At 35.9% G+C, this 26,483-nt stretch overlaps 1 protein-coding gene across 1 annotated transcript in view; it reads left to right on the top strand.

The window, feature by feature from the left end:
• The window catches only part of TENM4 (teneurin transmembrane protein 4), a 1,593,907-nt gene that overhangs the window by 525,645 nt on the left and 1,041,779 nt on the right, over window positions 1–26,483 (top strand). The gene's annotated exons all lie outside the window — the stretch shown is intronic.

Consider the following 26,483-nt stretch of genomic DNA (forward strand, 5'->3'; position numbering starts at 1 on the left):
TTCATGTAGAAAATTTATAAGGTCTCTTCACTTTGGAAAAAATATGAGTGAAAGACATTTGGTGGGATTGTAAATAAATTCCTAAGAATTATGATAATTTTGCATTTATCACTTCTTAAGTAAGTATCCCCTGTTCATCCTTGAAATTATCAGTAGATGAATTCCATTGATGTAAATTAAACAGTACTGTCCCCAAGAACTCTTTAAACCATTTACTTGTGGAATGCAGGTCGTATCCCAGAAATAAACAACAACAAAAAAAGATCGCTTTTGTTCTTTTGTTTCTTTGTTTCTGTGTTGTTTTTTGCTTTTGTGGAATTTTTTTTTTTTTTGCTTTTTTTTTTTTTTTTTTTTTTTTTTTGCTTTTCCCCTTAGGAAATTGTCATTTCCTAAACTTCACCTACTCTTTATGACTGGAGGATTAAACCAGATGGACCCAGCTTATTGTAATGCAGTTCTCATCTACAAAGCTACTGAAGAAATTATTACAAAAAATCTCACTTTTTATTTCTATTTTTATTTGTTCATTTTTCTAAATTTCTTTTTTCAACAGTTTCACTCACAGATTTTTTCACTTTTGGGAAATTAACTCATGCTTTACATTTAATGGGATTTGCTTTTCAAAATTTTGTTGTGATCATACTTGTCTAGACTTACAGGTTTTAAAAATACTTAAGTAATGAGTATACATTACAACACAACTGGGTAATGATTAGGTCAAAAAGGAAAATACAAAAATTTTACTGAGATAATTATAGTACTAGCTAGTCTATGTAGATTAAAAAAAATAAGAAAAAAAGATGTAACTTTAATTATTTTTTATATGTTTTTCTTCTGATAAACAACTTATTTCATTGACTAAACACTTCTATCTACTTCAAGAGCACAGATTTCTTTTTGCATTTTTACTTTACTCCACGCTGTAACTTCTAAAATGACTATGAAAAGTACAGACCCAATATTTTAATAGTTCTTGTTATTCTTTCAAAAAATGAGTTCCTTTTTTCTTTATATTCTCAGACATTTCATCTTATGCTGTTCCTTTGATTTGGGCAAAAAATGAATTTCTGTTAGAGATTTTTGCAAGGTGACATGATTATCATGGATTCATATACTTTAAAAGACTGCTGAGTCTCAAGGTTGACTCTTGTATACTCAAGCCAAGTCAAGAATTCAGCCACATGATTCATATTTCAAGAATAGATAGTCATCATGAAGTCCAACATACACCCACTCTTCACCTTATTAATGCTAATTAGATCCTTTTCATGTGCTTCAATAATGTCTCATCATTTCTATTAATTAAGAATGTTAGTAATAATATTTTTGAGGACATATCAAGGCTGATTTCTGATAAGGGGTAAAATAACCCAACTCATGGTGCTTAATGTTGTTTAATCCTATTCACTTTCAATTGATATCAAAGTCAATGCTATAATGCTGTTATGTCTCTCACAATATCACAGGATCATGCATCATTCCTCCCACGTGGTTCCTTCATCTTGGTTGTATCAATCTTCTTTTGTAAATGGAAGAGTTTGCTGTCCTGCGTCTTTTCAGCTAACAGATAAAAGGCAGGAATTTGTGTCCTTCCAGACTTCTGTTTTTATCTTCCATTGTCCTTCTTCCTTCTACAATTCAGAGGTGATTTTGTTGATCTAGTAGGAAAGCTTTGGGGATCATACTTATTTAATAGCCAGTGCTTGAATATTTCTTATTAAACAATATAACACTGAGTAAAGCTCTAATTTAATTTTTCAGTTCCGAAGAAGATAATAGTCTAATCAAGTAACTTCAAAGCAACAGAACAGAAACAAAGCAGCAGAACAGAAATGTCTAAACCATTTTTAATCACAGTGAAACAGATTTTGTCATTCATAATAATTTGTTCTAAATAATAATAAAGTGATAAATAAGAAAAAAAAATAATGAAATGAGATGGGAAATGCAAACAAAAAGCTAGGGCTACTTCAGTTAAAATGTCCATTCATTCATTCAGATCTGAACATTGTTTCAGAAATGTAATTATTCTGTGCAGTGTATAATTTCTGTTCTACTTTCCTGTTCCAATCCAAACAAAGAAATTAAATCAGTGTATTTCATGTCATTTTTATTCCAAGGAAAAAAGTAAGAAAGACAGAAAGTTTTCTCTCATCATTCTTTAGTTTCTTCTACTCTTTCTGATTTTTGTAAATTAAAAATTTTCTATATTGTTCAGTGGAATAGCTCTCAGAGAAGACAAAAGAATTCTGAATCCTCCATCATGTTGTAGCTCTACTTTGTAGTTCAATGAATCAGAAAATTTCTGATAATTTCTGCACAAAGGAAATGGAAAACTGATAAATAACCTGGAAACAGAACAAGCATACTGGATGCGTTAGTGTTATTGGAGCATATCTTATGGTGCTCAAAACACAAAAAAATATAAAATCTCAGGATTTGGCTTGCATTTTTTCCAAGTATAATGGTACGGATCTTAATTAAATCCTTACTTATGTTGGTGACCCACTGTTTACATGACTAACTCCACTCACACTCTAAAACTGCTTTACAAGATGCTCTCCAGCATTAATAAAAGAAAAACTAAAAGGAAACCAAGAGGAACAACAAGAAAATGTTAGTATGTAGAAATATGTATATAATCAAGGTAAAATACAGAAATTCATTTCTGCAGCCATGGGTATGCAGAATACCTTTACTGGTTTCAATTTTCTATTAGTAATATCAGAGAATTCTTCAATGACAGTTGATAGATGAATACTTCCTACTTTGAATAGGAGAGTGCATAAAAGGTGTTAAAGTAAATTCATGGAAAATTTAAAAGTTTAACTGATAATGGTTAATTGACAATAAAAAGATTAAGTTTAGACAACTAAAACCTATACAGCTGTAATTTGTTAAGGATTTATTCAAAACCCACAGTATGTTTTAGTTATATGTGCTGGCTACGAAAAATGAATGCATCTGATTAAAGTTGGATATTCTATGCTTTCTTCTTTTTGACTAAGCCTGTTGAATTAGAAAAATAAATGCAGAAACCATAACTGATGTTATATTGAAACATGACAAATTCTTTCCTTTGCTTCAAGACTGTAAGTTGGGTTTTGAACAAGACACATGGTTTGAGGTGCTCCAGAAAGCTGTAGTACTAAAAGCCTCTGAACTGGGATACATTATAGATTGTATTCTTGTATTACAAGTTTTACGTTAACTCTTTCGGAGATGGCAAAGGATGCATGTTTCTGTCATCAAATCAGAGATGCAAACTGTCCAGAGTTGCTTATCACAAATGTAGCACCTCTGATTTAGAAGGTCTTCAAGTCATTATCAATGACACAAGCCTTTAGAAATGGACATTATACTCTGCAATCTGCTATGGCTTATATGATGGACAGTTGGCTGAATGTGAGCCAGCAGTGTGCCCAGGTGACCAAGAACGCTTGTATAAGGAATGGTGTAGTGAGTAGGACTAGGGCCTGTCCTGGCCCTGTACTCAACACTGGTGAGGCCTCACCTCGAATACTGTGTTCAGTTTTGGGCACCTCAATACAGAAAGGACATGGAGGTGCTGGAGCAGGTCCAAAGAGAGGCAGCAAGACTTGTGAAGGGCTTGGAGAATATGGCCTACGAGGAGAGACTGAGGGTGCTGGGGCTGTTTAGTCTGGGGAAAAGGAAGCTGAGGGGAGACCTTATTGCTCTCTTTCAATATCTGAAAGGTGCTTACAGCAAGAGCAGGTTTGGTCTCTTCTCACTGGTGACAGGTGGCAGGATGAGGGGAAATGGCCTTAAGTTGCACCAGGGTAAGTTTAGGTTGGATATTCAGGAAAAGCTTCTTTACTGAAAGGGTTGTTAGGCACTGGCTCCCCAGGGAGGTGGTTGAATCATCATCCTTGAATGGGTTTAAAAACCCTTTGAATGTAGTGCTCAGGGACATGTTTTAGGGGAGAGTTGTTAGCTCTAGGGAGGTGTGGTTAGGTTGTGGTTGGACTTGATGATCTATAAGGTCTTTCCCAACCTGAGCGATTCTATGATTCTATAAATTGTAATAAGAGGACCTGATTATAGAAAACACAAAAAAAAATGATAATAATATGTAGTCCACTCCCCTTTTGTTCCCCAAGCATCCAGAATTATTATTTTTATTTTTAATGTAAGGTTATATCCTCATCTTTCCACTTCCATTTTCTAGATCTGCTATTAATTTTTTTTGAAATCTGCTTTCTCCAGCATCTCTTGATATGACTTTTTTGCAGTTGATGTTCCACTATGTGAAGAGGAGCTTTCAGTTCTTCCTTTTAAACTCCCATAAGCTCCAAAAAGTCCCCATCTTTCTTGTATTTTCTGGGGGAGGGAGAAACATACAAACACTATCACCAAAAAATAAAATAAAATTTTGTACATCTTACCTACCTATTCCCCTCTGAGTTTTTAGAGTCTAAAATCCCACTGGCCTCCCATCCACATGATTTTAATTAAGTTCCTCTCAATCTTCCCTAAGGTCACGCACTTCCTCTTGAGATAAATGGAACAGATCAACACATAATACTTCAAGGTGTGAATGAATAAGGCTTTTATATTGTGGCAAACTGTACTTCTATTTGCAACACCTTTCTTGATAAGGCTTAATATTAATTGAATATTAGGATTTGTCTAAAACTGTGAGTTTCACTCAGATGCTCCAAAACACAGCCTAACTAAGAATGTTTTCCAACAGGCCAATTATCTAATCTTGAGTAGCCTCATAAATTAGAAACCAAGAAGTAGATCATGTGAAAATTTCCTAAAATAGAAAATACTAAAACAAGACAAAACTCAGCCTCATTTATTGTATTTTCTGGACTCTTTGCACCTAAAATTGTTTGGTATATGGGAAAACAAAGCCTTTGTGCAGAAAATTCCACAGATAGATGTGAAAAACTGACTAGGGAAAACAGTTATATTTACATCTCGTGCTTTAAAGGTAAGATTTACCCTGGTGGGGTTAAATGGTTATTAAACAGGCCTTTGCAGAGACTTAATTCCCATAAAAGTAAAATAAACAATGAAACAGAGCGATAGAATTTTGATGTGTGATCTTTTTTGGTTTTGGGGTTTTTTTGTTTTTTTGGTTTTTTTGTTTTTTAAGGAAATATAAACTTCCCAAGAGTGTAAGGAAAATGATAAGTAATTGAGTTGATTATGACCTCAGTTTCCATCAAGGGCTTTTTAACTGATTATGTTTCACTTGGATCTTCATTCAGAAAAATAAATTACAAGTCAAATCACACTACTTAACAAAACATACAGTAATTACAATTACAGCAGTAATGACTTACTAATACTTTCGCTCCAGCATAACACTTCCTCATTAGATATTTTCTGGATAACTTGTCACAGTTCTCTTTATTTTCATGATAAATATAATCTCTGGTACTTTTCACAGTGACACACATGCACAGAAACACACACACACAAACTGCATAGTTTCATAGAATCATGTCATAGAATCATAGAATGGTCTGAATTGAAAAGGACCACAATGATCATCCAGTTTCAAACCCCCTGCCACATGCAGGGTCACCAGCCACCAGACCAGGCTGCTCAGAGCCACATCCAAACTGGCCGTGAATGCCTCCAGGGATGTTACCCACAACCTTTTTGGGCAATCTGGTCCAGTGTGTCACCACCCTCTGGGTGAAAAACTTCTGCCAAATATCTAACGTAAATCTCCCCAGTCTTTGTTTAAACTGATAGCTTGACATGATACAGTCAGGTAAGGCTAAATGCATTAGTCACGCATCAGTTTTACCCTTGCTAAAGCTTGCTAGAGAAAGCCAAGATTATAATGCAGTATACTGACACATTAAATGCATTAATCTCAGAATGAAATCTCAGTGAATGCTTTCTAACTTTTTCTATCAAAGCAATAGTAATGCCTGTGAAATAGTCTTTCCTAATCAGCTCCAAGAGATTTTCTGAATTCCCATTTTTATTCATCTTCCATATCCTCTATTTCTTGCACATATGGAATATCTCAATAAAACCTTGTATTAATTCAGAACACAGGAAGAGCAAATCCCTCCTGGAAACAACTGTAATAACAACTGCCAGATATTTTTCTGTCTTCTTAATTGTGGAAGAGCAACTGTATTTTCTCTTTATTGAGTGTATATAACTAAAGCAAAAGGGTGAAATTATGTAAGCTCATGTGCACAATGAAAACCTCTAAACCATTCTGAGAATTTTTGTGTAACATTAAAAATAACACATTTAAATGCAGATATTAGGGGAAAAAAAAAAAAAAAAAAAAGAACAGAAGAAAGAAAATCTGCAACACAACAACAACTAAAAGGTGGAAACAAAAAGAGGAACAAAAAAAAAATCAAACAAGTAAGAACAAATAAAACAAACAAATAAATACCAAAGACTCTTACAGTTAGTGGATTACTGTGCATTTAATACAAACCCAGAGAATGTTCAAGAGGGCAGGCAATGGCTATTGCAACTCTGATTCCTCCAGTTTACCACAAAATAAGTTCCCTAACTCAATGTGCTATCTTAAAAGTCAAATCTAGGGATCATTTGTTACACATTTTTTGTAAAGTCAATGAGGAGAGAAATGTACCTAAAATCCACATTTTATTACAGTGCAGAAATTATACAATACATTAAACCAGCATGTATGATGTGATTTATGCTGTGCTATAGCTGTCACTTGTTTGTTCTTTCTTTAATAAGATAACTTAGCAGCTGAGAATGTGCGTTAGATTCATGATCCATTTTGCCTACTGAAGGAGCTCCTTCAGCAAATCTTTTGTCATATTTAATCTTTGTTTTTTTTTTCCCTTCTTAATAATTTCATAGTTATTGAGATGCTTTGGCAGAGGAATGGTGAATCAGACCATGAAATGCTATCCATTTTATTATTAATGTCTCATTACAGTATTTGTAGGTAGGGTTGTGTGGTACGTAAACATAGTTAAATGGTGTAGAGAAATGATTTAATAGCTGATGTTGGGAATAAAAGAAGATATTTCAGATCACAGACCAATCACTTTTATTTTCCATCATTTGTTGCTGTAAATGTGTAGAAAACCAAGAAGGAAGATAAATGTGTTTATCATAGAATCATAGCATGGTTTGGGTTAGAAGGGTTCTTAAAGACCATTTAGTTCCACCATCCACCTGGCACAGGTATGAACAACTCCCCCTAGACCATGCTTCCTAAAGCTCCATTCAGTCTGGCTTTGAGCACTTCAATACCGGGGTCATCCACAGCTTCACTTGGCAACCTGTTTCAGTATCTGGCCAACCTCATAATAAAGCATTTCTTCCTTATATTTTATCTAAATATGTTGTTTCGTTAGTTTAAAACCATTATCCATTGTTCTACCACTACACATCTAATCTTTTTTGTAGCAACAAAGATAGCAGGGGTCTGTACTATTTCTGAAGGGCCACAATTGTGAATAAGGAAAAATATCACCATGATGAGCTGGACTATCTTCTTTCTAAAGAGACAAAAGATTGATAAGGAAATGCTGCAAAAAGACAATAAAAATCTCAAGTAGTCAACAGAGCACCAGAACTCATGAAAGGAGCCTGATTTCCTGTTGATTGGTACCTCATTTTTTAATTATTTTGCCAGAAAGAAGTGAACGCTGAATCCTGAATCTAGCATATTTATAAGATCTTGTGCTGCTGTGGATGCTCCTCTAATCTAATACTCCCAGTCTACTACCTTGACCTCAGTTTGTCCACCTTTAGATTTTATTTCTTCTCCTATAGTTCCTGCTAATCTCTGTCTTGAATCTATTTAATCACTCTCATTTGAAAGTGATAAACAGGATTTAAAATCTATCTAAGCTAAATGAACGTTTGAGTAGATAAAAACCCTCATTACACAGACTCTTCCTCCAAAGGAAGCCAAGCCAAAAATGCTTATATAAGCTGTAATTTCTTTTATGTATCTCTTTGTAGAAAACCATTACCAGAAATTGAACCTCAGAGTGTGGCTGTAAATCAGAAGTGATACTAATTTATTTCATTAAATTATCTCAGGGTATTACTTTGTTGTCCCACAAATATCTGAAATATTTTTTGACTCAGGGTACTTTAAAGCAATAACAACTTATACACGGTCACTTATGAAAAATTTAAAATCCTATACTAGAAAGGGCAGAATTTTATTTACGGATAGGAATATAAGAATTTTCTACTTGGTGAGAGCAATGTTTATCAGTGAGAACGCAGGTCTTTTTTCTATTTGTTCTAGAAGTCACTTAGATAGAAACTCTACTGCTACCACAAATACAATATCATTGAATTAGCTCAGTAAAATTAGTGAACATAATTCATTTTCAGTGCTAAGCAAGCTTTCTCCCACTCATCTAAGTGGTGTTTTAGAAGTGTACTTTATTTACCAGAATGCTGTTTTCTCTTTTCCTCTTGCAGGGTGAAGTCCCTGCTCTACTTCCTAATAACCATTTATATACCTGTTCTATCAGAGTTAATCTGTCATCAGTACTTTCCTTTGTGAAATGCTATGAGTAGCCTTGCCTTTAAAGGTAGTGAGTAGAGAATTCAAATAACCGTACTTCTTCAGTGTTCATATTTTCTGTTCTGAAACAATCTCTGTTTTGGTCAGTATTCCATATTAAATCTTTTCTTTAGTATCACTGTTGACTTCTGGCTAGCCTAGCCTTGTGCTTCATGATGTCATAGAATCATGGAGTTATAGAATGGCATGGGTTGGAAGGGACCCCAAGGGACTCAAGCTCCATGTCACTTCTTATAAAAACATTGTATTAAATGTTTCATATGAAACATGGAAATGCATATTTATATACCATCTTTCCAAAAGTACTAAATTAGGGAAAATTGCTATTAAGGGAAGAAAGTAATACAAAAGAACAAGTTAAAAGATAGAACTTGCACTTTTCAGTTACAGAAACACATCCATAATAATAATATTATCTCTGGAGTTATTCAGGCTAGGGTTCTGTCCATTTTTCTTCCGCTGCACAAAACACGATGCAGGGATTCTTTAAGACTGAACCTGAGTTTTAACCAGCACCACATTTTGAAGATGAACATAACTACAGTGAATATGACAGATTGTGTGTGAGCTCATCTATAGAATTTGGGTGAATAGTGACAAGACACATCTCTGGCATTCATCTCCTTTTTGTGATTGTAGACAGCATGTTAACATTCAAGCCCCTCTTGTCTCATTTTTCTTGTTCTGCTCAGCCAAGACAATGTTGCAATATTGAGTTAATCAATTGTAAATCTCTTTTGTTATAGAGAAATCTCTGCTCATTCCAGGAGAATGGTATGAACACAGATAACAGTACTTTCGTTGAATCTCTGTCATGTGTTAGCAGCCTTGAAACTGTTCCTTTTTCATTATAGTGCATGAGCCCTCGAGTACAAGTATCTTGGTTTTCAAAAGAAAAATAACCAGGGAATGCTTAGGTAAAATAGTTCTTATTAGAGTTGGTTGGAGTTGATTTTGGCTTCTTTCTTTTCTTTTCTGGGGTATTTCTGTTTGTGTTCGGAGTCAGATTGTCTGTTTGGAAGAGTTTTTATATCTTAAGAAGATTTGGGTGGCAAAAACAGCACAACACATTATAATATGGAGATGATTATCCCTCTCTGAAAAGACCTGTTTAGAGAATGCATTCACATGATGACAGTGACATAAGAAGCAAAATAACAGAGCTAAACATATGCAATTTACCTTCACCAGATGTGCCCTCTAAATGTATTTAAATATATGAGGAGTAAATCACAAGGAACAATTTATTTACATCATTGTTTTTCCTTATTCTTTCTAGGTTTACGTTCTGTACAATATTGCTAAAGACATTGCATTAATTTATCAGATTAATAGAGGATCTATTTCTGAGTCATTTGACTAAGTGGTAGCTTGCTTTAGTGAGTTATTTGTCCGAAATGTGTTGTAAAAAAAATCTGTTTTCTGTCAGATGATTTAAAAAATATTTTATTTTCCTTCATATTTCTCTTCCAGTTTGTACGTATATAAAAACGCTCAATTTACTTTCATGACAATTCTATTCAATAAGTGACTGTGACATCAACAATTACCTAACTCCAAGGTTAAACAGTCTTGATCCCTTTCATTTCTGCTCGCATGGCAGTCTTTTCATTCCTTTCATAATTTTCATTGCCCTACCACAGGCCTATTCTATTCCTCTTATCTCTTTCTTGAGTCAGCATGACCAGAATTGAATGCAAGAGTCAAGGGAGGATGTAGCATAAATTTATATAATTGCATAATAATAGTTCATGAATCTGGGACATTGTTGGACTTAATGCATACACTTTCTACACATCCCTGAACAGATCACTACATTCAGGTAATGGCTACTGCCCTGAAAAGTTTTCAACGGTGCAGAATGAAAGACTAAAGATTTAGTGGGTTTTTTTTTTAGATACACTGTGTGATGCACCTCATGAAGATGGAGCATCAGAGTTTTTGTTATTTTTTCTTTCCCTTACCCAGAGCTCATATTGCTGCTGAGATAGTGAGCTCCATACATTAGAACAATTTCTAAATATTATTATAATTTTTAAGTTGTATGAATGCCGCAGACATTCTTCCTGTACCCCAACAAATCATGACAACTTTTCTTTCACAGTGTGAACTATTTGAGTAAAAACTCAAATATATGCTCTACACTTTTATGCTCTTCTTTTCTTTATACTGTTCCAACAATAAATTATATTCTTACTGTTCCTTAAAAATTCCAGGCTACATTAAAAAAAAATGCAGGTTGAAGTCCAATGTAGAACCCAAATTGAAGGATAACAACACCAACGCAGTGAAAGTTTTGCGACTGAAGTGTTTTCATTTGGAATTATATATCCTAGGCTGGGGGAAACCTGTGTCAAATTAAAATACATTCTTGACCAAAAATACGGTTTGCAGACAACTACTGCATATTTGTTCTGATAATTTTCAGTTTTGGCTCAGAGTCTCAGTATCTCTCTAAATTAAATACAAACAGAAATACTGCCTTGGAATAAATTTTGAAATCCAAATTTGCATTCTGTGTGTGGGAAGTTGCTGTCCTTTCTGTAGGCAGTTGAGAAAGGACAGTTTTCACAGCACTTCCTAACTTAGTTCCTCTGAACATCAGCTTAGCTAAAACTCTTTAGACACTCTTTAGGTGTTGCGTACCCACCCTCAAACACTACATATTACCATCCCATAAGACAACTTTGGCCAAGTTGCAATCAAGTTAAATCTGATTTTATTTTCTTTCTGTGCCTGCATATCTCAACACCTACACCTTATTGATCCAGAAGTTCACTTTTTGGCATTAGCAGGCAAATTCTTTCTGAAAAAGTGGAAAATCCTTAGATACCATGATTCAAATAAGCCCCATGTTAAGAGAAGCAAAGACTGCTGTGATGGCCTTATGACCTTAGAATCATAGAATCATAGAATCATAGAATGAGCTGGGTTGAAAAGGACCACAATGATTATCCAGTTTCAACCCTCTACTATGTGCAGCGTCAACAACCACCAGACCAGGCTGCCCAGAGCCACATCCATCCTGGCCTTGAATGCCTTCAGGGATGGGGGCATCCACAACCTCCTTGGTCAAACTGTTCCAGTGTGTCACTTCCTTCTAGTATCTAAATTAAACCTCCCCTGTCTCAGTTCAAAACCATTCCTCCTTGACCTATCACTATCCACCCTTGTAAACAGCCATTCCCCTTCCTGTTTACATGTTCCCTTCAAGTACTAAGAGGCCACAATGAGGTCTTTCTAGAGCCTTGTCTTCTTTTTTTTTCTGCTAATGAAAATCTAATGGCAAAATGAAGCAACGCAAGCACTCAGAAATGTTTTTTTCTGTAATTAAGAACCTACGTATTCAGTAAATTACAGAGGAAGTATCATTGCTAGGCAACAGTTGTTCATGAAAGATCAACTTCATATTTAATACATCTACAAGCATAATAAACTGCATTTTCAGGTCTATCCTTAAATGCAGAGTAACACAAAGTAGAGGAGTTGTTTAGCCTTCTGTTGGCATGAGAACAAGATTTGGTCGTTTTATTTCTAAGGTGAAAATTAAGGCTTTCTGTTATAGTAGCATTACACCTTCAACTTTTACTGTCTTATCAATTAGTAGTATATATGTCATTCTTTGACCCTCTCCAAGCACTATAACTTGCTAGAATAGGGAGATTTAAACATTCATTATCGTACAGAAAGTTTCATATCAAAATGCTTGACTGGTGTCTTCTGGGTTAATTATGTCTTTGGTATGAACACAACAATTTTAAATAAAATCTTTTTTTTTTTTCTTTTTTTTTAAATATCTCCTCTATGATCTTCCTGAGGGAGGAAGTGAGTGTGTGGACAAAATTTTGACTTAGGTCACATTGTTTCTGTTAAATTTCCAGATGTCAGTGAGGAAGTTTTCTGGACAATCTGTTATGTGAAGAAAAGTCCAGAAAATGAAGTTCAGATGGAAGCAGTCCTATTTGGGAAGAGTGGATATAAACTGTCCTTTGAAGACAAGGGTCCACAAAGCAGGCTTTTTCTTACATACTAGGTGAATACTTCTGATTCAATCCATGTAGGCCCACTCTGTACTATAGAAAGACACTGGCAAAAAGAATCACATAATTCACTGGTCATGTCTTAGATATGTTATTGATATTATATCACAGTCTGATATGACTTGATTTTCAGACATTACGTACTGAATGCCAAAAATCCATTCATTAACTTGCCACTGAAAGATGTCCACAGTTTCAGCAGTGCCTATGGCTTGGTGATAGAGTCTTCTGTCTATGATAGGGCTTGACTGGTTTAGTACATCATGATGTGAAGTGCAAAACTGTAATGATGTTTGTTTGGTTTGTTTTCTTCACATGTATTTAATAAATTCACATCATCACAAATGTTATAATGCTTTGCTAGCATTCAGAAATTTCTCAACAACAGAAAAACCTTGACATAAATGTAAAATGATAACACTACAACGATTAATAAACAGTTACTTTTCTTAGAGACAGGTGTACAAAGAGAAAACAATATTTACAGAAATCTGAACTTTCCAAGAATCACAGAATCACAGAATCACAGAATTGTAGGGGTTGGAAGGGACCTCCAGAGATCATCGAGTCCAACCCCCCTGCCAAAGCAGGTTCCCTACACCAGGTCGCACAGGTAGGCATCCAGGCAGGTCTTGAACATCTCCAGAGAAGGAGACTCCACCACCTCCCTGGGCAGCCTGTTCCAGTGAGAGAATACCTTTCTTCCATATATCCAGATTTATCTGAACAATTTGGATATACACTGCATTTAAAGCATCTCCAACAGACTGTCAAATCTGTGATAAACTTTAGTGCACAATTCTTGCACATATCCAAATAAGAAACAACTTTCACACATACGCATCATCCAATGAATTGAAAATTCAACCCGAACATCTGCCCCTGACATTGTCAGCCAATTTAATAAACTAGGAGGCATTACTTTCAGAGCAGCTCTCGTACAACTCATACTATTTTTTTCCAAAAAAATTTAATTGATAGATGAGAATTTGCATACAGCTGCAATGAAGACATGTAAGATTTACAAAAATTTTTTTGCTTTCTTAGAGAAAAAAAAATATATTAGGCACTTTTTACATTTTAATTGGACAAATAAATTTGTATCAGTCTTTGAATATTTTATTCACAAATTGAAATTTGAAATGAAAAATATCATCATTTACTTTCCAGGCACACGTGATCATTTATGCAAACAAATTCTTTGAGAACAAAATGAAGAAGCAACATGAAAATTAAAAAAAAAAAAAAAAGTAAGAAAGAAAGAAAGAATGAGAGTAAAAAACCACATATATCAGAAAATAGTATGAATTCTTTGTTTCGAGATGGTACACAAATAGTATCCTAAGAACTACTTCATATAGAGCCATTTTGTTTTCTAATGCTTGTAGAAATCATTGTAATGAAAATGCCTCCACTTTTCATTCTTTAGATGTCATTGAACTTACGTGGTACTATTGCTTTTAATGAGCAGAGTCTTTGCTTTTTTCCTAAATTCTGTTAGAGAAATATCTGACTTCAACTGATGCAGTTTTTTAACATAAATATAGGAATTCCTTTTTTTTGGCTTTTTGCCATTTGACACAAAGGGCAGTTATTTATGCTGCTCCTGCCTTGAAACACTGAGTGTCTCTGTCAGGTTATTTCACTTCTGTATTATAACTTTCCTTCTCTCTGGTTTTCTATTTTTGCCATTTATTTCCAGGTTCTTTTATTGTCCACCACCAAGGCTATCTCATGTAAAATCTTCTATATTTTTTACACCTGGGCAAAATCAGCTGGTATATAATAAAAAAAGTTTCTTAGGGATATATTCTTCTTTCTTTAGAAGTGATATTTCTAAAATCATTCATATTTCTTGCATTCTTGCTTCAAATCAAATACAGAAATGGCAAGAGGAATTTTGCATTTTTCATATTTCTCCAGAAATATCTTAGCTGGCTTTCATCTTGTCTTACTTTCTATTATCTCACCCAATCAGTGGAGAGAATAGGCATTACTAGAGTTTTGTCTCATTTTGCTTATTTAAAATATCTGATTTAGGTTTACAACTCTATTGTAGACTTTTCCCCTAGGTGGATGAATCCTATCCTGTTGTTGGTTAGGTATAAACAAATCAAATTATCCTTTTAGATGTACAGGAACTGAAATGAGTATAGTGTGGCTAAGACAGTGGCTTTCTAGTCAGAATATTTTAATTGGGTTCATCTTCGCATCGTTGACCTTAAGTACATCTAAAATAATGAAGACTCAGTTTTCTAGAAACCACTTCCACAATGAAAATAGAATACCGTTTGAAATTCTTGTTTGCATTTATATTTTCAATTTGTTGTTGTTGCTTTGTTTTTATGTTCTCTTCCCTTTTCTTATTTTATTAAGGGCTCGTAAGTTTAGACTGTGATTTTGAGAAGTTTTAATTTGCAGAAACCTATACTTTCCTGGCTAAGTCTTGTTCCTCCCCATGCAAAACTTAGGCCTGCTTGCTCTATATTTCCTGCAGTGATCTGAAGCTCATACAATATAAAACAATTATCCTGAAAAATGACATTGTAATAAAGACAACTTCAACTTACCTGAATTGTTGCTCAAGAACACATTATTAATAGACATCTCTTGATCATCAATAACTTCTTAACTGCAGTAAGCTTTGACTCGAATAACTATTGTGAACAATAAGCACTATGCCCCTGTTATGGGCTGCATTCAAAAGATATACTGGTTTATTCTGAACATGATATGGAGCATGCTGAAATCATAAATGCTTTCAACTGCCAAAGTATTTCGTCTTAGTACTGAGTAAGAACTTTAGTGCAAAAAGAAATTACTGGATGGATGAAGACAAAACAATAAGAAAAATAACAGTGGAGTGATATGCATTAGCATACCTACATTTTATATTCATTCCAGAAAAAGTCACAGCTCCAAAACTGCAATATAAAATTCTAGAAACATTTTTTTCAAAAATCTGCCTTTTAGCATCAGTGTGTAAGCTGAACACAGTAACTATTGTTGCCTCATTGAACACAAAATCACCTGTCTATAATTGATGAAATAAACATCAAGTTAATGCTTTCTGGTAAGGTGGTTTTTTTATAGAACAGTTCGCAACTAGAGTTCTGGTTAATACAAACATAGAAGTAAAGTGGAAGTTAATAATAAGGTTTAGTTGCAACTAGTATAAACAAGATTCTCATGATTTTGTATTTCTGAGATGTATAGGCAAAAGTATGTATTGATAATCCAGATAAACCAGAGGGGTGGGAGCACATCTTTCAGACTTGCTGTTGTATTTAAGGGAATGAGGATCTGTCTAGAATTAGAAATGCTGTTGACATCTTACCTGTGAAATGCAGAGCACTCACTAATCACAATTAAATCTCAAGTGTATGGCAAAATGTATGGTTTATCAAAATGAACGCAGAAAAGTAAATCTTGATTTAACCTATAATACCTGGATAGCTTCATGCATCGACCAAATATGTTAATGTAAATGAAGCGACAGTATAATTGCAGGAGCTTCAATTATGATAATTAGGCAGCATTCATACTTCATTAATGTCACAATTATGCTGCTGCAACTACTACAACATCATACTTTGGATGCAACATCGTTCATCTTTCAGAAATAAGTTGGATATAAAGGTTGGGTTGAACTCACAATTATTTATTTTAAGCAAATAGAAGTTCTGTGGAACAATGTTCCTAATACATACTGCAGGTTTTTTATTGACTTTTAACTCTCCAAATTAAAAAAAAAAAAAAAATCAGAAGTATGTATAAAAAATACTGGATCCTCAGGTGAAAGTTTGGGATTTCAAACACGAATGCTTTGTTGTGGTTCAAATGGAATAAAGGCATCACCCTAAAGTGGAGTATAGAAATTTTCCTTAAGAGAACTGAATGTGAAATTAAAAGCATTTTTATGCTTGGTATTATGGCTGGTATAGCTCCATCTTAACACATTATCTCCGCTGAAGGACAGAGATTTATTATATCGGTCATCTCTGTATCACACAATCTCAGTGTTTCATTTTTTCAGTCTATGATAGAACCTCAGACTTATAGAAATATTTTATCATACCCACAGTTATCTCAGAGATCTCTATTAAAGCGCTTTATTTTCCTATGAAGGTATATGTAGCAATAGCTCAGTATGACTGTTATACTGGACTCATTCTATTATTTGTGCTGCAGTAAATCAAAACTTCAACAGCAGCTGCATCTATGCAATTGTGTTGCAATCACAATTTCTCCTTTACCTACATAGTTCAAACTGGAACTAAACTCAACATCTCAATGGTGGAAAGCTGATGTATGTGAGAAAAGAAGCAGAGGCTAAGAGAATGAAATGTTTCATGTTATTAGATGAAAGTAGTGATGTTTATAAACTCTTCAAGGTGTTGACACATAGTCATGCACAAAAGAAGGCTGTCAAGCAAAAGAACAGCCACAAGCTCGGTCTCGATGTAAACAGTAATTACTTGAATACAGGACTTTTTTTTAAAGCAGCAACTCTCAGTCTTTTCAATAGTTATTTTCCCTAGGAAGAAAAATATAAATAGCTTTTAGAGAAATAATTTTCTAATCAAGCTGTAAGGAGAGCAGCAGCATCTTTCAGTTATACCCATGTAATGAAAAAAGTTTTCATCTGACATTTACTTTTTCTTCTCATTTTTGAAGTGGATTTATTAGCTGCTGCCTCAGAGCATGAGGATTCTCCTTTGTGTAGCTATGTATTATTACAAGTATTTGTTTACTTATGAAAATGAAAATGGAAGAGAATTCAGAGATCATTTTCAACAGTAAAATTCAAAGTAAAATTGGAACAGGCTGTGTGACCGCAAAGCTTTAGATGATGTGAATAGTGTGATGAAATCCAGAGTTTTCAATGAATTTGAATGCTCTCTGTTATTTTCTGTAGAATTTTCTACTAGGATAAAGGCAATATTTGTTTCCTTATTTCTAATTCAAGATAGAGCGGTGGGCATTTCTTCTTGCTGGAGAGTAATCTGAGATATTAGAATTCCTCTAAAAAAAAAGACAAAAAGAAAAACTACCAAATACAATGTATGTATACAAACTTACAAGCATATACATATTTGTGTGCAAGTGTATACATTTGTGTACAGCATATACAGATAAGTATATATGCAGAGTTCAGGTAATATATATTTATATATGCATCTGTATACTTGAAAAAAGTTCATATTTTCTATCTAAAAATAAAAAAAAAAAGTTTTTCTTGTAGATCTGCAGATACAACTGAAGTTTAACTGCACTTCAATTTTTGATAGCGCTACATTTCATGCAGCTCTGAGCAGCTATTGGTCAGGCAGGTAATGCAGTAGACCGTGGCCAGATGTTTAAGTGCTAAATGATTCTTAACTGCATGCAAACAGTGTTTATGAGAAGGGTTTTCTGGGGGGAGTGAGGAGGGGCAAGTGTCTGAAAGACAAGGAGAGCTAATTCTCAGACTGTCATAGAATCATACAGTCATTTGAGTTAGAAGGAACTCTTCAAGACCATCTGGTCCAACTCCTCTGCAGTTAACAGGGACAACCACAGCTCCATCAGGTGAGCCTGACCAGCCTGACCTTGAGTGTCTCCGAGGATGGAGCATCCACCACCTCTCTGTGCAAAATGTTCCAGGGACTCACTGCCCTTATTATAAAAAACTTCTTCCTTATATCCAATCTAAATCTCCCCTCTTTTTGTTTGAGACCATTTCCTCTTGTCCTACCACAACAGACCCTGCTAAAGATTGTCCCCTTCTTTTATATAGCCTCCCTTCAGATACTGAAAGGCTGCTCTCATGTCTCCCTGGAGCTTCCTGTTCTCCAAGCTGAACAGTGACATGTCTCTCAGACTGTAGGAAGATGTTCAGTCTCTTGGATCATTTTTGTGGCCTTCATCTGGATGCGCTCAAACAGCTCCATATCTTTCCTGTACTGAGGAAAGTGTTATTTTTGCAACCTGATGCTCAGGCTAGTGCCATGTTCCTTGGAGGGGGCCCTGATACAGATGTGCACAGGCTGCTGTGAGCATGAGTGCTGAGGAGTCACTTGAGTGAACAAAGCAAACCTGGCTTAGCTTCATCCATATGGCATCTAGCATGTTAGATTTATAGGAAACTTTCTGTAGAACCATATGCAGGATTCTTGTAAGGTAGAATTAGATACATTAGTCAAAATAAAAAATAATTATAATAAGAACTCGGAATACAGTATCACTCACAGAATGTTCAATCAGGGATTAAATTAGAGATCTGCTTTGTTTGACAGCATGGATGTACCCGTGTATGCATTCAGTTCCAAGATGGGACTCATTGTGTCCTAATTCCACAAACTAGTTCATAAGATTGTCTTCACAAGCAGAGAAAGCTCAGAGAATAGTTTTACAGAAAGTATTTTACACTGCCTAACTTTCAGTGAGCCAAATCCTACCTACCCTATGTACTTTCTTGCATAGCAGCTATTATAAAAATCTCAGATGTACCTGTTTGTCATCTCAGCTCTGATCAGTTCAGCTAGCAGCTGAGGAAGCAGTTCAGACTCCAGACCATTAAACTCCCAGCAATATATCCAGATATGGAGATAATGTAGAAGGTGCTTACTCTGAATCTTGTCTTTCTGCTACAAGTAGCTCCACAAATATTTTTCACATCTGTGAATCATAAAAACTGTGCAACTCACTTCAGTAGTGGTTAGTGATACACAAACATACATGCAGTTTCATCCCTTTTTGTTTGGTCTTTTGGTATTGCTCATTATTCATAGGTCCAGGTATTATTGGTTTGGGTTCCTGTCCATTTTTTCATCTACAACAAATCCTATTAGGAAAGCAACTGTCAACAAAGGCAGGCTGACTGATATTATCCACTTGGACTTCTGTAAGGCCTTTGATATGATCCCACATGGATAGGACTGTGAGCAACCTGGTTTAGAGGGAGGTGTCCCTGACTATAGCAGAGGGGTTGGAACTAGATGATCTTAAAGGTTCCTTCCAATTCAATTCATTTTATGACTCTATGATTCTAAAATTTTAGACTGTGGCAGTAATCACATTTTAATTGAATTATTTGAAGTGTTTAATTTGTCACATCTAGGAATAATTTTAATTACTTCATAAATTGCTTTGGTGTCATGATTGAATACCATTTTGAGTACTGTATTTCTTTAAAAATGACTACATTGATTAATATTAAAATGTAAGTACTCAAATCAAGTAATTATTTAAGCAATTATTTACTTAATGTGAGCTTAGAAATAAGGGAAATGAATGTCACATAAACAGGATTAGAGTTTGACCCTGAATTCTTGACACAGTCAATATTTTAGCTGTGGTCAGTAAAAGTGTTCCTGGAAATTAGTTTGAAGTTTGAGCATGCAAAGCGTAAAAGCTAGAGATCTATTCTGTGTATTTCTGTTCTCACCCACAAAGTTGTTATGAGAACATACAAATGGGTAGAAATACTTGGGCGTAGTAGAAGAATTATAGCTTTCACAACCTCCAAGGAGAAGAATCCACAACCACCCTGAGCAACCTGTGCCAGTGTTCTCCCACTTCCTCAGTACAGAAGTGTATTCCAACTGTTAGATGGAACCTCCTATGTTCCAGTTTGTGCCCACTGCCTCTTGCCCTGGAACTTGGCATCAGTGGAAAGAGTCTGGCTCTGTTCTTCGCACCCTCTCTTTAGGTATTTACACATTGACAGAATCCCCCTCAACCCTTATCTCCTCCAGGCTGAGAATCCCCAGATCTCTCAGCCTGTCTTCACAGCAGAGCTGCTCCAGGCCCTTCAGCATCTTGTCAGCCTTTTTTGAACTCTTTCTGGTATGTCTAAGTCTCTCTTGTGCTTGCGGACCCAGAACTGACCACAGGACTCCAGGTACAGCTTCACGAGTGCTGAGGGGAATCATCACCTCCTTCAACCCACTGGAGATACTTTCACAAATTCAGCAAGTACCATTAGCCTTCTTATTGACAAGGGAGCATTGCTAGCTCATGTCCACTAGGACTCCAAATTCTTTTCTGCAGATCTTCTTCCAGCTGGATGGCTCTCAGCATGTGCTGGTTCTGGGTTGTTCCTCCTTGGGTGCATGGAAGAACATTCTCCACATTGAATACTGTCAGTTCCAGTCAGCCCCGCTCTCCAGCCTGTTAAGGTATCTCTGAATCTCAGAGGTTCAAAATATTCATTACTTAGAAAAATAAATATTACCATCGCCTATCTGATTTTCTGTATATGTAAAGACAAATAATGCAAACCATGTTCAACTGCTTTAATGCTCAGTAACTTCTATTTCATGTTGTTAAAAAGTGGTGACTACATGTAGACATAAAGCATTATAATGTGCCCATCAGAAAGAGTTAAATTTAGAGTACATAAAGAAAGAACCAGTAGTTTTGAAATCCAATCTGCCCAACTTCTAACCCATGTTAATATGCTGAAGTTCTCACAGAAACTGAGCAAATTGGATGTACAGCGAAAGTGGCATTAAGCACCTACCTAGGGGAAGAATTTGATTGCCTAATTTTAACTAAAAGTCAAACAAATTAGTACTGAAATCTTTAGGGGCAGTTAATGATCAAATATAGGTTGAGGTTACTTATTGGTAGCAAAGACCAGTGCATTTCTGAGCTTTCACTAATTTTTTATTTTACATGTAATATTTGTTCCATCTCTATTAAGCTAAAGATTTCATAGTACTAATCAGCTACTGCTTAACTAATATTTAAGAAACTGAGAAGGATAATGCAACCTAAAAAGTCAGAGGGCTCATTGGTTCTCCATTTTTTATAGATGCAAACATCACTGACTTCCTTTGAGGTGAGAGGAAGATAACACAGACACAAACCAAAGTGAGCAGTTGGCAACAGCTGATTAGCACCCATTAGTCAAGTTTTCCACCTACAGCTGAATTTCATAGTAAAAACTATTGTTGTGAGATAATCTGGACACTCTTGGAGCTCTTCTGTAATGTTTTCGTCAACTCATGTCCTTAAAGCAGCTTTCATTTGTGCAGATTTTCTTCATAGAATCATAGAATGGGGTGGGTTGAAAAGGACCACAATGATCATCCAGTTTCAAACCCTCTGCTATGTGCAGGGTCACCAACCACCAGACTAAGCTTCCAGAGCCACATCCAGCCTGGTCTTGAATGCATCCAGGGATGGGGCATCCATAACCTCGGGCAAACTGTTTCAGTGTGTCACCACCCTCTGGGTGAAAAACTTCCATCTAGTATCTAATCTAAACATCCCCAGTCTCAGTTTAAAACCATCCCCTCTTGTCCTATCACCACCCACCCTTGCAAACAGCCATTCACTCACCTGTTTATACGCTCCCTTCAAGTACTGGAAGGTCACAATGAGGTCTCCCCGGAGCCTACTCTTCTGCAAGCTAAACAATCCCAGTTCTCTCAACCTTTCCTCATAGCAGAGGTGCTCCAGCCCTCTGATCATCTTAGTGGCCCTTGTCTGGACTTGCTCCAAGAAACCCACGTCCTTCCTATAATGGGCGCCCAAGCCCTGGACCCAGTACTCCAGATGTGGCCTCACAAGAGCTGAGTAGAGGGGGACAATCACCTCCTTCTCCCTGCTGGCCACCCCTTTTTTAATGCAGCCCAGAACACAGCTGGCCTTCCAGGCTGCAAGCACATTCTGCTGGCTCATATCCAGCTACTCATCCAAGAGGACCTCCAAGTCCATCTCCGCAGGGCTGCTCTCAAGGAGATCTTCCCCCAGTTTATATAAATATCTGGGACTGCCCTAACCCAAGTGCAGCAACCTGCACTTGGCCTTATTGAACCTCATTAGGTTTTCATGTGAGCCCACTTGTCCAGCCTGTCCAGGTCTCTCTGAATGGCTTCCCTTCCTTCCAGTGTATCACCTGCACCGCTCAGCTTGGTGCCATCACAAACTTGCTGAGGCTGCACTCGATGCCATCGTCTGTCAGTGATGAAGATGTTGAAGAGCACCAGTCCCAAGACCAACCCCTGAGGGACACCACTTGTGACCGTCCTCTACCCTGACACAGAATCATTCATCACAACTCTTTGGCTGTGACCAGCCAACCAATTCCAATTCAAAAATTTTTCAAAAGCCACATTAGCCATGTCTTTCAGAACCCTAGGATGGACATCATCCAGCCCCATGAACTTATACTCAGTCAGTTTCATGAAGAGGACTCAGATTTGTTCTACCATTACAGTGGGACAGACACCACTCCCCACACTCTCACCTACAGGTTCAGGGTTCTGGCAGACATGGGAAGCCTGACCACCCCTGAAGACTGAGGCAAAGCACTCATTGAGTACCTCAGTTTTTTCTATGTCTGAGGAAGCCAGCTCCCCATTACCTTTCATCAGAGGGGGAATGCTCTTGTTAGGAATGTTCTTCCTATGTTAATTCAATTACCAGCAGTTCTGCAGATTATACTGACAGGATTCAAGCTGTGGAGTGACTTTTTGTTTGGCAATTGGGGCTGCAGGCAACATCAAGGAAGATTCAATACCAAGAAGCATCTGTCTAAATATTCACATAGAATTTGGTAATTTGTGAACACCCACACATCTGTTGGGCATTGGAGAAATTTGGTACAGAAGGAAATGAATGATTTGTTGCTATTGTTGCCTTGTAGAAATTTAGACTGAATGGCATCACTGCTTCCAATCTCCTAGCTGTTATGCTTCACCTAAGGTTAAAAAAAATAAAGGAAGAAAACTCTAACCAAAAAATCTCTAATGCTTTGAAATTGCGTTTTCAGGTTTGATGACTCTGTTATCTTGGGAAATGTGTTGCCAGTTTAATCTTATGTTTGTCAGATCTTTCTGTTCAAACTTAGCTTTTCCCACCTTCTGATAATATGCTGTTGTTATTTTGACTTTCCTACAACCCTGTCTTTCTTTGTAAAAGGAGTTTCTAGACAAATTCTTGTATCCTAAACTTTCTGCCAGGCTTTGTTATTCACAGTCATGTCAAGGAATTGGCTCATTCTCTTTGACTCTGTGAGGCAAGCAATGAATGCTGCATTCCTTATTCCCACATAAAATTAAAAAACAAAACAAAACAAAACAAAAAACAAACAAACAAACAAAAAAAAAAACTCATTTTGTCTCTCCTTCTCTACTTCCAACATATTTTATGAGTGTTTATGAGTATAAAGATTTACCATCTTGTAAATGCTTTGAGTTTTGGCTTTCTTAGTAGAAGCAGTATGCACATGCATGAATGGTTGCATGTATGTATGCATTGTGTGTGTATATATATAAGTTGATAGCTTTATATTTAGTTTTTTATTTTATTACTACAAACTGTGTCAATACATTATTTAATGTTTATGAGATGGTCAGGGAATTATTACAATATGCTGATACTCACACGGATCCTATCCTCGTACAATGAATAGAAAAAGAATAAGGCTGTAGAAGGTGTGATGAGCCTGGAGAAAGTAAGTTAGAGACCTGTAAAAATGCAGACTCTTCTTAACTAACATCTGGTCCAAGAGAGCAAATATGCCATTCTGTCTCAAGAAAAAGCTGGAGAGATGGGTTAATGCATCCCACTGGGTTTAAGTGATATCTCTGTGTTTTTCTCCTTGCTTAATTGCAAAATTAAGAAAATTAGGCAGCGAGGGAAAAATTGTGCCAGCAACGCTTGTATGGGTCTTACATAGCACACCTGCAATTCACTGCTTTGATGTACGTTCTTGCATGAATGTTCACCATAAAAGCTTTCATGGATACTCACAGAAATATCAGGCTGGTGACCTAAAGAAGAAAAAGTAGTAAGGAGAAGGAAAAGGTACCTTCTGTGTTGCAGTGAGCATTAGTGAAAGATCAGCATCCTTTCTGTTTCTGTTGTGGGGCTGAGGGGAGAGCAGCGTATTTTGTCTACTATCAGTAAGACCTTTGTAACCATCCCTCATAAAATTCTTGTAGACAAGCTGTTGATGTAGTGTCATTGTGTTCAAGAAACATTTAGATGTGGTACTAAGAGACATGGTTTAGTGGGGAAATATTGGTGGTAGGTGGATGGTTGGACTAGATGATCTTGAAGGTCTTTTACAACCTTGGTGATTCTGTAAGGGAGAAGAGCTGGAAAACAAATATTTTTAGAGCTATTATAGGCACTTATCTAGGTCTTCACATCCCCCAGGCTTAGGAAAGTTCATGTTTAGCAGTATAGAAGTAATTTATTCTATTTTGTTTTTCTACCTTTCCCTTTCTGAGCACAATTACTTGGAGTCATATAAATATTTAAGACCACCTGTATGGAGAAATAGTCTGTATAGATTACTAACATTGAATGGAATTTAGACAAGCAACTCAAAAGAATATATCAGTCAGTCTCTGAATTTGTGTTCAAGCAGTAAAGGATACATTATGTAATGACTAAACCTCACAGCTATGAGCAGAAATACAATGTTCAGGTCCACATTTTTAGAATAATAATTTTTTCTTGAAAGTCATTACACAGAGATAGTTACTATGTTAAAAACTGAGACAAACTCTTGCCATTTCCAGAGTGGATGAGAGCTATCTCTACGCCAGCCAACAAAGCTTCTTTTCATCTCACAGAATCACAGAACTGTTTAGGTTGGAAGGGACCTTAAAAATCATGCAGTTCCTTTTGCTTTCATTGCTTGTTTTTATTTAGCTCTGTTTGAGGCTGGTGGACTTCAGTCATTTGCATCTTTCTACTTCACAAGCAAATAGAGATTACAGAACAATGGCTTCAAACAGTTGAGAAGTTTACTGCATTGCAAAAAAAAAAAAAAAAAAAAAAAAAAAAAGTTACTTTTTATTGTTTTCTTCCTCATTACTTTTGCTGTTTAAGTAAAATTACTAGTAATAGTACACTAGTAAAAAAAAAAATGATACGCAATCAAGTAGAAGATGGTTTAAAAATATTTATGCTAAAATCACATCTTTTAAAAAAGCAATTCATTGCTCTAATCAGTTTTTCTTTCATCTTTTCCACCCCTTACCATTAAAATAAGCAGGATTATTAAAGCACATAAGCTTAGTCATTAACAGCTTGTTAAAGTGATGCAGTGATTGACATCTGTCTTTTTCCATATAAGTAGCTTAATCTGATGGTATGGCCAATCAAAACAAATGCTGGCTGATTATTTGGTGAGTGTTTAGCTCTAATGGGTAATTTAACTTGCTATATAATCAGAATACAGATATTCTTTTATAGTTCATCCCATATAGGCAAACAATCCTGAAGGCTTCCAGATTACTGTGCCATCAGATTTACAGCAGTATATGAAACCAAACAAAATAGAAAAAGTATTCACCTTTTTCTTCTCACTGATGGCTAATTCATTGTGTATGTATCTACATAAAACACCTTGAAGTAAGTATAGTTTCATGCTGCACGTTTTCCAACTGCTCTCAATCCAGGGAAGAAAAAAAAAAAAAAAAGAAAAAAAGAGGGAGAGAGAGAAAAGAAAAAGGATAATGGTAAATAGCATGTAATTGAAGTTTAGTTTGCCTTCAGAACGATTCTTTGGAACTACCTTATTGTGTCTGCATTTTCAATTCCAACCAAAGTGACCTTATGTTTTGTAAACACTGCTTTTGAAGAAGGGAACTAGTATTTTCATGCTATTTCTCTGCCAGCTGAACTGCCTTTCATCTTGTTTCTATTATAGAGCTTTTTCAAAGGGAACAACAATGGGATTTTTGTAATTAACAGTGCACCTTGACCTGCCTCTCATGGTTGAAACATTTAAATTAGTAATCTGTCAGATGAAAGTGAACAATGCTGCACTAAATCAGAAGCAGCAGCAAACATTTTCACGAAGACTACATGATAGAAATCCTTGAGCACTGAGTGCTCCTTAAATCAGAATATACATAACTCTTAAAAAGCCTTTAAAAAAAGCAAATGAAACT

The sequence above is a fragment of the Lagopus muta genome, chromosome 1 (assembly GCF_023343835.1).
Source record: "Lagopus muta isolate bLagMut1 chromosome 1, bLagMut1 primary, whole genome shotgun sequence".
Lineage (NCBI taxonomy): Eukaryota > Metazoa > Chordata > Aves > Galliformes > Phasianidae > Lagopus > Lagopus muta.